The 14,012-nt window shown below is 42.4% G+C and overlaps 1 protein-coding gene across 1 annotated transcript in view; it reads right to left on the bottom strand.

The window, feature by feature from the left end:
* dgkg (diacylglycerol kinase, gamma) overlaps positions 1-10,512 on the bottom strand; it is a 112,538-nt gene extending 102,026 nt beyond the window's left edge. Inside the window, exon 1 of the mRNA XM_080785040.1 lies at positions 10,231-10,512. The gene's annotated coding sequence lies outside the window, so the exon portion shown is untranslated. The remainder of the gene's footprint in view (positions 1-10,230) is intronic.
* Between the last annotated feature and the right edge of the window lie 3,500 nt (positions 10,513-14,012).

Below are 14,012 nucleotides of genomic sequence, written 5' to 3'. Positions count from 1 at the left end.
GACAGACAGACAGACAGACAGACAGACAGACAGACAGACAGACAGACAGACAGACAGACAGAGACAGAAAAGAAGGGGTGAATGAAAGTAGGTAGACAAAAACAGCACAAGAAAGAACTATCAGAGGTTTGATCTGAGGGAGGACAGATACAGAGTCCTTGTTTAAAAGGAATTTGTGTTTTTTATAACCAACGTCATATATTGAGGCAGGATGCAAGCTCGGAATGACGTCAATATGTAGTTATATCCCTCCCTTTCTGAAGAAAAGTTTGGTCGCATTTATCGCGCTTTGGACCTCTCTTCAGGAAGTGTGTGGAGGCAATGATAACAGCTATGAAACAGCATGCAGTTCACTAACAGTCAAATTGTGAGAGACTTTAATTGAGCTGTGCATAAATGCACGATACACTTTATTTACCGTAGTTCACTGAGTGCAACACAAAGTATTTCATTTACTTTTTATTTTACTTTATTTATTTTGGTGCTATTTAATTTACTTTACTGTTCTGTTAGCACTTTGCATATACTTCGCACTGTTGTTTACATAATACTTGTCAGATTTGGAATTGTGTTTATTTATTTCAGATACATTTTCTACATGAATATAACCATATTATAACCATATAAGATGAAATGGGAGTTGAATGCTGCAATTTGTAAAATAAATGACAAAATATGACCCATCTAAAAGACCACCACTTTGTCCCAGGAGTAGGACCCATTACTTTGAATACCTACATCACTCCACATACATAATGTATTCTGTGCTGTAAGTAAAATAAATAGTAGTCAGACAAGTGGAGTATAAGTATATCCATGTATATAGCTGACATACAGCAATGTGAGTGAGTTCAGCGGCACACAAATGAAAGAAAGAAAACGTTATTCCAAGACATTGTTTCAAATTATCTATATCCTGAGATACCTGGCCTGCTGTGAACAACAGTGAGTAGTGATGTCTTTCACTGTTCAAATATTTCCTTGTTGTGTCCGCTTCCCAAGTGCTAGGCCATGTGTCTATGTGTTTGGGCACGCGTGTGCACTGTGCGCTTTACCGGTGTGCATGTGCCTTTCTTTGATTAAGACCCTGGTTAATTGTTTAGCCTGATTGATCCCAATATAATGTCTCAAGAACTGTGCTACTGAATCTATCGGCAGGGGCATTCAGAATGTGTATACATTGTTGTCAGTGGGAATGAAAACACAGAAGCCCCACCACTGGCCACCGGAAGACGAGGGCTGAGTGCGGACCAACATCCTGTTATCCACAGACCACAGGACGTCATATATGCTCAGACACATATGACGTAAATTATCCATTCATTGTCAATGGCATTTCATGTTTGCGTTTGGACAAAAATCTCTATAGCTATATAGCGCCCCTCAAAAATACACTATTTCAAACTCATGAGAGAAAGTGCTGCCTTAGCAAACAAATATTGTGCACACAAGTGACAAAGGGTCAGCAACAAGGTCAGCCCCAGGAGACAATGACAACAAGCGAGAGGTGAAAGTTCACCAGTCCAGTTCAACCACATGAACCCTATATAGCCACATGGCTGTATTCTGGGCATAATAGGCGAACATTCAGCGGAAAAAAGGGAAGAAAAAGGGGAACCAAGAAGAGATCCCTGGAGGACCCCAGTCAACTAAGTATGTATATTAACTATTAAGGTTAAGTGTTAAGTGTGTTAAGGCAGGGGTCAAATACAAATTCTACACTGTAAACCTGTAGTTCTGCTATGACAACTGAATTTCCCTCAGATTGATCGAGTGAACAATCAATCAATCAATCAACTAATCCTCAGTGTTAATTGATTAATTTGTAACTCACAGCAAGAGTGTACAAATGTAACAAAACAGACCCATTTGGTTACATTTATTTTGTACACTCACACTCATGAATTCACACTACTACAGTAGAAGGGTACACACGGAATGTGTCTTTTTTGTATGGCTTGGGTAGCTCCAGTAGGAATCATATTCCATACCAGTATTTACCTAATACCCTACAGGGGCCTTTGAGCTAAATGTGTTCGCATCAAATCAGTGTAGCCACTTTAAAAGCATATACATTGGCTATTGAAAATTTACGTATTCTTTTCAAAAGAAAGAAAAATCCCAAACCTGTACAGATGGGGATCTGTGGCCAAATACGTATTAATTTGGAGGTCCTTAGCATGAAAAGGTTTGAGAACCAATAAAACCTCCTTACAATGTTTGTCATTATAGCAGGGGTATTCAATTAGATTAGGCCGGGGGCCACAACTGTAGAAAGATTGTGTGCAGGGGGGCTGAAAATGTGTGGGTTCTCAAAATGCATTTTGTGTTCAAACGCAACGATTTATGCAATACATTTGTGCACGGTATGAGCACAGGGTGATATATATACAAGTATATGGTACCTTAAAATAGGTGTAGATCTATTTGACAGTGCATAAACATAATGGCCTTGACATTAATGAGTGTCAACGAGCACCAGCTGGAAACACACACACACACACACACACACACACTAGAGTCCTGCAATTGGCGGGCCGGGCCGTGTTCTGTCCCAGACCAACAGACCGAGGGCCTGGCTCACGCGCCGTTATAATAATTTGTGAATTTCACCCAGACTGGACTTGCTTTGGCAGCGTGGCAGCATGCTGACGAGTGACGTGAAAACAACCCCCCCCCCCCCCCCCCCCCCCCCCCACACAAGCACACTAAAATCTGGTAAAAAAGACTAAATACTTTTAAGAAACAATGTGTTTTACATTCTATATCTCTGTCTCTCCATGCAACCGCACCATACTCTCGTCCTCTCTCTCTCTCTATTATGTAGCGCAGCTGTGTACACACGCGCACACACACACACACGTCACACACACACACACACACACACACACACACACACACACACACACACACACACACACACACCGAGTGCCGTTCTAGGCTCTGACAGAACTGGCTCAGAGGAGCTTTGCAACAAAAACAATTTAAATACTGCAGGAGAATTACCACACTAAACAAAGTCGGTTTTGTACAGTGCAGAATGCAGAAAATGTAAGTGTTCTTGACTTATCATTATTGTGGGTTTGTTTTCTATCATACAGCGTGAGTCCGTGATAGCCGATCTACAAGCTCATCAACGGCTCTACAAGCAGCCGTTATAAAACTATAATTAAGTACTTTTTAGTATGATGTGTGTGTTCTTGACTTCTTGTTCTTAATGTGGGATTATCAGAGCACGAGATAGTGCAGCTGAGAGTGAGTGGCTGCCGCTGCTGCGTCCCGTGCCAATAAAGTGGCGTGCATGCTAGAAATAATAAGGCAGGGCTTTAAAACTGCGGTGGGTTCAATGGCTTGAACTCTATGGCATGGTCACTCTACTCTGTTCAGACCAATTAGCACATGCAACAGCTCATTTAGTCACTTTTTAATAGTCTGGGACACTCATACCCTCCTCAAACCGTACCGAAAAATAAAGTCCTTCCATTCCATTAATGGAACGGATTTCACTGATTTAGTGAAATCTGAGTCACTAGTGGCCATTAAAGGGTAATTAAACCCAAGGCCGATTTTGGCTAAAAGGTACAGAAGGGTAAAACATGTCAGGCTCAACGTGAGTATACTGTGTCTGCAGCTTATCCAGCAACACTAATTCACAACAGCACACACACACACACACACACACACACACACACACGACATGAATGGTTTACAGAGCAAAAACATAAATAAACAACATTAAAATAATAAAAGTATAGCAAAGTATAGCACTCCAAGGTTGCTGGATTTGACCCGGCTGAGCCTGTTTTGGGGCAAGCATTGTATTCGAACTGAATAGACCCCTGGCCTATGGTGTTGCATTCTAGGAGACAATAAAGCATTTTGGGTTGAACTGTCCTCAGCTCTGTTCTGCTGGAGGCTAGTGGTCAGAGAGGGCCCTCACTCTCTGTTCTCTACCCTCCTGGGGATGCAGAATCACAAATACCAGGAGTATTTATGCAGGGCCCGGCTGTCATGGCAACTAGGGGATTGGGTTTAAAACTCAGAGGCAAACGGAAAGGCCAAGCTATACACGGTACTTGATTGCACTGTACATAAAGGGAAATACCACCCAATTTAGGACTTTTCGTGAGCTACCTTATGCTTGTGACCATGAGCCACTCATTCACAAACAACTGAAACAAGCTTTTCTTCTTACTCACTAAGAGCTGATACTGCTTCTTTGGCAACATAAAAAAATGACTGTTTGGGGTTTTACACCAAAACAGCATCGTCTAATAGATGACCAATATGAACAATGTATCTATATTGTCCTAAAATGCCCTTGAGTGATCTCAAAGTCATATTCTATATAGATTTTCTGTTCTCAATTGAGTTGCCATGGATTAAATAATTTCCTCAGGTTTATTAGTGAATATTCATTAGGCAATCTTAGCTAATTAGTGTAGAATCTGAGAAATCCAACAGGCTCGTCTTGATCACATGACTACAGAGATCATGTGTACCGATTTGCGTGAGATTTGGATGAAATCTGTGCGACTAACATAAACAATGTGTTTTGCAGAAATCGGCCTCATGGTGGCACTATAACCGGCAGATGTGGAGGGATGCAGGGAAAATGTTTTTCCATGGCCTCTAGGGAGTGCGCATACATAAGTTGTCGATGCAGTTATAGGTAAAAACAGGAATTGGCCTGTTATAGCGCCACCGTGAGGCTGATTTGGGGGAAAAATAGTGGCATGTCGTCCAATCAGGATGGAAGATGGGAAATTGTGCAGATCTGTGTTGATCACATGACTATGGAGATAGTGTATACCGAATTGTGTGATGTATGAATAAAATGTGTACGAGTTATCTACAGAAATGTGTTTTGCCTAAATCGGCCTCATGGTGGCGCTATAACAGGCCGCTGAGGAATATTTGGGGCAGAGGTTCGTTGTTCCAGGGAACATCCAGGGAGTGTGTGTGCAAAGTTTGGTATGGATCGGGCCAACGGTGCCGGAGATTAGCTGATAACGGACGGACGGAAGGAAGGACACACACACACACACACACACACGGACGGAGTGCAAAACATACTCTCTCCCCATGCCTTCGGCCTGGTGGAGACAAACATACTCTCTCCCCATGCCTTCGGCCTGGTGGAGACAAACATACTCTCTCCCCATGCCTTCAGCCTGATGGAGACAAACATACTCTCTCCCCATGCCTTCGGCCTGGTGGAGAAACATACTCTCTCCCCATGCCTTCAGCCTGATGGAGACAAACATACTCTCTCCCCATGCCTTCGGCCTGGTGGAGACAAACATACTCTCTCCCCATGCCTTCAGCCTGATGGAGACAAACATACTCTCTCCCCATGCCTTCGGCCTGATGGAGACAAACATACTCTCTCCCCATGCCTTCAGCCTGATGGAGACAAACATACTCTCCCCCCATGCCTTCGGCCTGATGGAGACAAACATACTCTCTCCCCATGCCTTCGGCCTGGTGGAGACAAACATACTCTCTCCCCATGCCTTCGGCCTGGTGGAGACAAACATACTCTCTCCCCATGCCTTCAGCCTGATGGAGACAAACATACTCTCTCCCCATGCCTTCGGCCTGGTGGAGACAAACATACTCTCTCCCCATGCCTTCAGCCTGATGGAGACAAACATACTCTCTCCCCATGCCTTCGGCCTGATGGAGACAATAATGTTGTATTGGTTAATTAGAGTGAATACAGTTCTACATCTTGTAGAACAGAAGTCAAGTTAAAACTCTTAAAGAGTATCTCTCTCATTCCGAGAGAGTACTATAGAGTACAGACACCTATGCAGGGGTTGCATTTCCTTTGCTTTCATCATAGATGTCTTTCACACCTCTGAGTGTGACTATAGTCTTTGTTTGATGATCTCTGACTGGGACCAGAAGGAAAACAACTATCATAAACACAGTTTTTTTTACAAAACCTCATTGCTTCAATGCTTATATATATATATCTTTCTTTGAGAATGGTAGTCCCAGGGTCAAAATCAGTTGAAACCCCCTGGTCTATACTAACCTTCTACACTAAATATATTATATAACAGTAGGTCATATAATGAAAAAAACATTTTTGCTAAATCAGATTTTGCCCAAAAGGTCATAGTCACCCATCCTTACCAGCCTGTGGATTCTTCATGTGCGAGATATCTATCATATCTGCGTGGCCTGGAGCTGGAAGATTGGTCTAAAAGTTCTTAAGGGACTATAGGGCCACCATGAGGAAAATTGAAAAAATTGTGGTTCTACTGTGTGTGTGAGCGTGCAAAGTTTCACTGCAATTGGGCGCTGCGTTCATGATTTGTGGCCACTAATATGAGAAATGACAAATAGGTCTTGATTACATGACTTTTTGATACATTACATTACATTGATAACAGAGATAATGTGTACCCAATTTGCATGAGGTACTTTGGACATAATCTAGTAGTAGTAGTAAGAAGAAATGTGCCTAATGGTGGCGCTATATTTAGGCCGTATTTAGGCGTACTGGGTGTGTGTGTGTGTGTGTGTGTGCGCAAGGTTTCCCGCCGATCGATCCAGTGGTGCTCTGAAACATCTGACAGATATATTGATCACATGACAACAGAGATTAAAAAGGTGTTGTATCAATTCGAGTAAGGTTTGGACAAAATGGGTAGGACGGAGTGTCTGTTTGTGTGTATAGACTGTATTGTGTACTGATGTGTTGTGGGTACATGTTATCGGTTGCATGCCTCTAGGTCTGTCGGCCCATCTCTCAACGTCTAAACTAATGAAAAGGAATGAGTTCAGAGCTGTTCTGTGTGTGCACTCCCCATAATCATAAAGATCCCTGAACGGACAGGCAATTGCCTACACCTTTAATCCATGTGATGGATGGCTGTCTGATAGCTGTCTGCCACCGCTAGAGATTAACAGCAGCTTCGTCAGCATCATCATCGTCAGGATGTTTTTGACACAAACTTTATTCTTCACTGCTTCTTGGTATCTCCATCCCCCAACACCACCACCCTGGGCATTTACTGGGCATGTTAGCAGCAAAATGTCAAGTGGAGCTGCTGCTTACTGGTACAAAATGTGTACTGTACTGTACATTATGACAGGCTTGTGCACACAACACACAAAGACTAGTTATCTAATCTCCACACACACACACACACCATGGGCTCCATTTTCGTCACCGCTAAACCCCTTATCCCTAAACGTCTTTGCCTTTTTTGCTATTTTGCTAAACATTTTTGAATAGTTAAAATGGCCAGTCTACAAGCTCACAACGTGTCAATGTAGATTGGCTAGTTGAACTATTCAAAAATGTTTTTCAAAATAGTAAAAAAGGCAAAGAAGTTTAGGGATAAGGGGTTTATAGCGGTGACGAAAATGGAGCCCTAAATCTTACTAGTGGTCTCTCAGGTCTCAGAACGTGAGCAGCATATCCAAGTGGCCCTGAATGAAGCTCTTCTAAGTCCTAAGTCTCTCTCTCTCTCTCTCTCACACCATCTTCCTCCTTCTCCTGCCTTTCATCTACTACCCATTATTCTACTCTCACACACACTCACTCACTATGTATGTATGTATGTATGTATGTATGTATGTGGTTAAAATGGGTAGGGTTTAAAAAAAAGGCAAAAGCATGCTCTGTTGCACTGGCCTAAAAGTGGGTCCTTAAAAACGGCTTCAACTTCTGAGATGTATGTATGTAGGTATGTATGTATGTGTGTATGTATTTAAAAGGGGGGCTTTTTTGTAAAAATCCCAGCCCACAATACCTTCATATATTTAAAAATAATTACAAAATAGGGTTACCAGTGAAGGGCAACCTGCTTATTCACTGGGGACTATGCAAGGCAGAGGCGTCCACCCCCGAGTCCAAGTTAGACTAGACCGCATACCTAAACCATGGTCCGAAACCATACTCTAAAACCCAATGGTAATGTATGTATGTATGTATGTATGTATATAAATATATATATATCGCTAGTATAAACCCCAGTTCCCAGTGCCAGCATACACGTTCACTTTAAAAGACGGTGTTTGCCCGCCGATTTTAAATCATTGAATCGTATCGCCAGAATTAACCAATATCGTCCATGTATCGTATCGTATCGTGTTACGTATCATATCGCTGTTCAAATGTAGCGTTACACCCCTGATATATGCAAATCCAACAATAACCACATTATAAAAACACTCCTCTGAAACAGGTTGATGACTACAAGTATTTAAGTTCATATATATCTTCTTTCCAAAAGGACTTTCAAACTAGGAAGGGTATGGCCTGGTCAGCCTGCAATGACATACATAAGATCTGGTCATCCCAGCTTAGTAAGATAAAAGTCAAAATATTTAGGACGACCGGCGTTGAGCCGATTCTACTCTATGGCTCCGAGACATGGAGACTTTCAAAGAAACTAGAGAAACGGTTGGATGGGACTTACATCCGCCTTCTAATGAGAGTGCAAAATCTGTCTTGGAAGAGCCACCCATCGACTAATCTAATATACGGCAACCTTCCCCGTGTTTCTTCACTAGTCCGATCCAGAAGAACACAATTTGACGGCCAATGCTACAGAGCTGACAATGAGGTTTATCTTCCCTTATTCTCTGGAGTCCTGCCTCAAAGCAGACCAGAGGTAGAAAACTGTCGTTCCCTGATGTAAGCAGGAACTGGGGATGGCAATGAAGGACCGGAAAGTCTGGCGTGGCATTATGAAATCCATGATCTCGACCGTGGTCGAAAAATGTAGATATATATATCATTCCCTAACTATCTCAGTCCAGTTCTCTTCTTTGGTTTGGACAATTATCCCTAAACATTTAGCCGTGGGTCTATGAATCAAGTTGGTTTTTATCTACAAGTAAATAACCATTGCATTTGGTGATTGCCTGATGAGATGTAATTAAGCATGCCAATTCGACATTAATCAGGAGATGCCGGCTGTCTCGCACACCAGAATCTTTGTCAGGGTTTGTCAGAGTTGTGCATGTTGCACTCCAACATAAAATCCTGTTTAAAGGCCATAATGCCGATACATACCAGATAGCACATCCACTACATTGTCACAAAATCCCTCTCTATCCACAGTATCCTGTCTCCCATATATCATATCTGAATAAAGCAAAAAGCTATGTAAAACAGTTGAAATTCGAGGCATGACCATCTTTCTCTACCCCTCACCCCCCTCAGGAAAGCAGAAAAAAAGATTATAAAATGTGAACACAAAAACACACAGTCACAGGGCTATATCAATACGCAGTAGAGTAACACCATGATTATCACACCCTTGTGTTTACTTCAGGTGAAGATGGCAAATATTAGAAACTGGCAGATTCAGATTCATGGGATTCTACAGTCATGCACCTTGGTGCTCCCTAGGGTGCTGAAAAACGTGTGTGTGCGCGTGTGATTGTTTTGGTGCTCCCTAGGGTGCGCAAAAACGTGTGTGTGTGTGTGTGTGTGTGTGTGTGAGAGTGTAACATACAGTACATTACCATGCTCTACAGTAGGCTATATCAAGTCAGGTATGTAATGTAAGCATGCAGATAAGGCGTAACAAGGAGTTGTTGCATTGTTGCCGTTTTGTTTTGGAAGGGTGCATTCGGTCCTGCCCGACTTGATATCTGACAGAAAACATTAACATACATTATGTCTGTGATGTGCAGTGCATGAGTGCACCTATAGTTTATTATTGCGGTTAAAACTTAAAATGGTGTTTTTATCCCTGTGTTTTTATCCCTCACTCTCATGTGCAGTGTAGGCTACTTAATTATATCCTCAACTACATAAAAAAAAGAGTTTTTTTATATTGCCTAACTAAAAAGCCCCCAATGCGTTAGTTGCACACACACACACACACACACACACACACACACACGTGTGGACAGTTGAAATTGACGGCTGCGCATGTTGTGTTCTGTATGAGCATTGGGCAATTTCGGCATAGCCTATCAAATTAACAAACGTGTTTGGCGAGAGGAAACTCCAGCAATGACAAATACAGTTACATTAATTAGATGGAATTTAAAATGCACAGAACATGAAAACAGAGAGGCAGAGATAGGAAAGAAAGGCAGTGAACCACTGAACCTCGATCAACAGCAGCATGGGGCGAGGGAGAGAGAGAGAGAGATACTGAGAGAGAGAGAGAGAGAGAGAGAGAGAGAGACGCAAAAGGAGGAAAAAACAGTGATGCATATAATCAACGGCACGTCATTCCGAATCCCTACCTCTCCCCCTTCCAAGTAATATTCCTCCTGTTGGAACCCTCAGTCCGCTCTCTGTGCGCGGGCATCGGGGACAGCATGGATATGGATAGCTGCATGGGCTGCTGTGTTGTCTGAGCTGAGCCGAGCGTCAGTCAGTCAGCAGCCGTGTGTGTCCAAACCCTGGTCCAAACACGCGGCTACATGCAGCACGGCGAAGGACGGCAACAACATCCCATCCCTCCCATGATCCAGCCTGCCTGAATTAATTAAGCCGCCTCCCGCGCTGTCACCCTCCCTCTTCGTCTTTTCTCACTTTCGTTCTTTCGTTCGCTCTTTCTGCCTTGAATCCTCCTGCAGCCTGCTGTTGCTCTCTTTGATTAGAACGCAGTCGCACACTCACGCGCTCTGCCGCTCGCTCTCTCTCTCTCTCGCTCTCTCACTCACTCTCTCTCATCCTGTAAACATACTTTTAGTTTTACCATTGTCAAAGCAACTGTTTGAAACAAAACGCCTGTCTAGTCCTGTGGTATCCGAGGCGAAAGCAACTGTGATAAAAAACAATCCAAAATACGCACTGTTTATTATGAAATGATATATATATGCCTACTAGAAGAAGAAAAAACAAAATAACGTGTGAACTTTGTAACATTGTTAATTTGGTAGCCTACTAGAAAAGGCTGGGTTGCCTAGCAAGGTCTGTGAAAGTCGTGGGTTAATTGTAACTTTAATATAAAACTAAATAACAGCATTTTTTTTATTGTGTTGCAGCTTTCCATGCTCGGACACTAGACATGTCTGTCTCTGTGTCCGAGCATGGAAAGATGCAAGTTGCAACACGGTAACTGTCATTTCTCGACCATTTCCGATGCGGGAAGGCTTGCCGGAACTGGCCTGGGCACGTTCTGCTCTGGTCCATAGCCTTCTACTGCTTCTGTACTGCAGGGCAGAACCGTAGAAGGCTATGAACCAGAGCTAGGGGTCTGGATGTTCTGGGGACCCCCACACGGTAACTGTCATTTCTCGAAGATTTTTCCAAAAATATTCAAAGTAACATACAGTACAGATCAGCACAATACACTAGTACAGAGTACATAGTAGGTAACTATAACAATAAATGTATAGTTGCACCGCTCAGTTCAGACAGGTGTGATTTTCACTCTTCTCTCACACTGTCGCCCCTTCATTGACACCGCTCTTTCCGCAGCCTCCGCTGCTCAAACACGCATAAAGATGTCACTTCTACAGTATGTGAAGGGCTGCTGCATATGTGCTGTGCTCTGGCTTGTCCTCTACAGAAGTTATTGATGGAAAAGAAAACATCTCTCCTCTTCATAACAATCAATCTAGCACATTATGTAGACACACACGAGCATGCTGTGCGTGCACACACACACACACACACACACACACACACACACACGAGGTGCTCTCTGATTTCACAGAATCCAGCATTGCTTCCTGCTACTGTAAATGGGAGCTAAAACAATATGATAGATTCCCAGTGAAACAAGAGAAGGGTTTTTTTCCTTCTCTCTGCATGTGTAGGCCTACTCTCTCTCATATTTCCATTTCCCCCCCAGTTTTTAACCTACCAAGAAACAAAACTTATCTCATTAATTTTATTGTATGTCTGTCATATTAATGTCCATATTATTATATCTGATGTGGAGTGAAATGATGACGTTCAAGCAAAATAGTAGGGGTAGGGACTTTTGAGTTTTGAATACTATGGATACTACTAAAGAAGGATAACCATAAATAATAGCCAAAAAGGGAAATTGGTTATTCTACTCAATCTACTGCCTTGGTTCTCTTCGGCACTGGCAGCCCAGAGGAATGCGATAGTGTTGGAAGAGAAAAAGAGCATGCAATCCAAGTTTCTCTACCACTTCCCAAAGAATGTCTGACATTCACCGATAACTTTCAAGTCTTTAGGGGAATTGAGAGTGCGCCACCGTGGGAGTTGCTGCTCAACATCACAGGCAATAGTGTAACTCTCAACCACTGTAACCACAACCAATATTTAAGAACTGAGGCCGATTCTACGAATGCCTTCTAAACCAAGTTTTTCTGATTTTATTTTACCCTCACAAATAGCAGATGTACAAGCTTGCAGCGCAGCACGAAGTGACACACTGTGAGCTTATATCTGCTATTTCTGAATAGCCAACGGTAAAATATTAAATGCAGACCCTAACCAAAATAGGGACACCGGGTCAATTTGATTAAAGCTAAGTTCCGATTGTGGCCATAAAGTCACATTCCACTAATTAAACCCTGAAACGTACTCATACCTACATTGATAGAAGTGGCAGCTTTAACTGCCGCTGCAACAATAAACAGCCCATTGCTTAATTTGAGAAGCAGACCAAAGGGATAAAAATAGTACTGTACGTGCTCCGCCCCTCCTCCATCAAAAGCAGACTGTTTTTTGTCTGACTTAGTTTCACTGGAATTATTTCACTGCTTTCTGTTATTTAAGGAAATTATATCTACCCTGCCAGAACATTTGAAGGCGTTGGCTAACTGTAGTTTGTCTTTGATGCGAAAATCTGTATTTTAGGTATATTTCTTTTACTTCACAATAATAGAAACAGGTTAGTGTTTGACTAAGCAATGGGGTGAGGATGAAATTCCTCACCCCATTGCTTAGTCAGACACTAACCTGTTTGTCGGAAAATAACCCATAATCTAATTAGCTTCAGTAGAATCCAGATGAGACAAAAGAGTACATCTTCAGAATCTTTTAGGTTTAGAACTTTTTCCACATGAACCCTAGCGTCCCTATGGGGCGAACATTAGTTGAAAATAGCAGTTCTACAAGCGTTGTGACTGAGCTTGCAGGTTATTTTTGGCGAAGATATTTGGTATAGAGGGGGAAAAGGAGGAGGCCAAGTACAGACCTCTGGTGGGCTTTGGTCAATGAAGTACAGGGTTTAAGCTGACAGTTCAAGTGGACTAATGAGACAGGGATTCCAGGATGGATTTATCAGACAGTGTCAGGGTATATTATCAGCACCACTAGCAACACCAACTTGGGAGTTTGCTTCCGCTAAGCACCAAATACATTCAGTTACACTGGCTGTTCTTCTGGGCAAGTAGCCAAATTATGTGTTGGGTGGGCAGGGTGGCAGATGATAGATAATAGAAATGTGCCACTGAGGTGGTAATGGTGAGTGGAAACATACGAGTACAACCTGGATTGCAATCAAAAGGTCTGAAACCTGTCGATCGCATATGACATTTGCATGCATCTACAGTACTTGCATGAGCTGTACTGTGTGTTGCAACTGGTTCCTTTGACGCAGTTTGACCCCTGGAAACCATGCCTGACTGACGGTTTATCTTTGTGTTGTGGTACACTGTACCACAACACATTGTTTCACTTCCTGTCAGGCCTTCCTCTATATTCTTCATGTGCAGTACAGTGCACATTCAAAGCTATTTCCACTTTATTACCATTTATTCCTTATTTTATTTTTATTTATTTTTTACAAATTAGTGTCGTTATATTGCTTGCAGCTGGTGAAACGTTTCATCGATTTGTGTAAGAATGTACATACCTACAAATACAGTACACACAGCCTAAATATGCATATCACCTTCCAGCAACATACAGTATGCACAGTTGCACACCATAAGTAGGCCTACGTAGCACCACCCACGCAATACACACAGTCAGTGTGAACAACATGTACATTATGTCATCTTAAAATAAGGTGAATAGTTACAATCATAACAAATTAGACTACGGACAGATTGGGTAGTGCAAGATGGCTGCAAATAAATATGAACAATAGCAA

This window comes from Protomyctophum bolini (genome assembly GCF_963924005.1).
Source record: "Protomyctophum bolini genome assembly, chromosome: 16".
Lineage (NCBI taxonomy): Eukaryota > Metazoa > Chordata > Actinopteri > Myctophiformes > Myctophidae > Protomyctophum > Protomyctophum bolini.
This window is presented reverse-complemented; position numbering and strand designations above follow the sequence as displayed.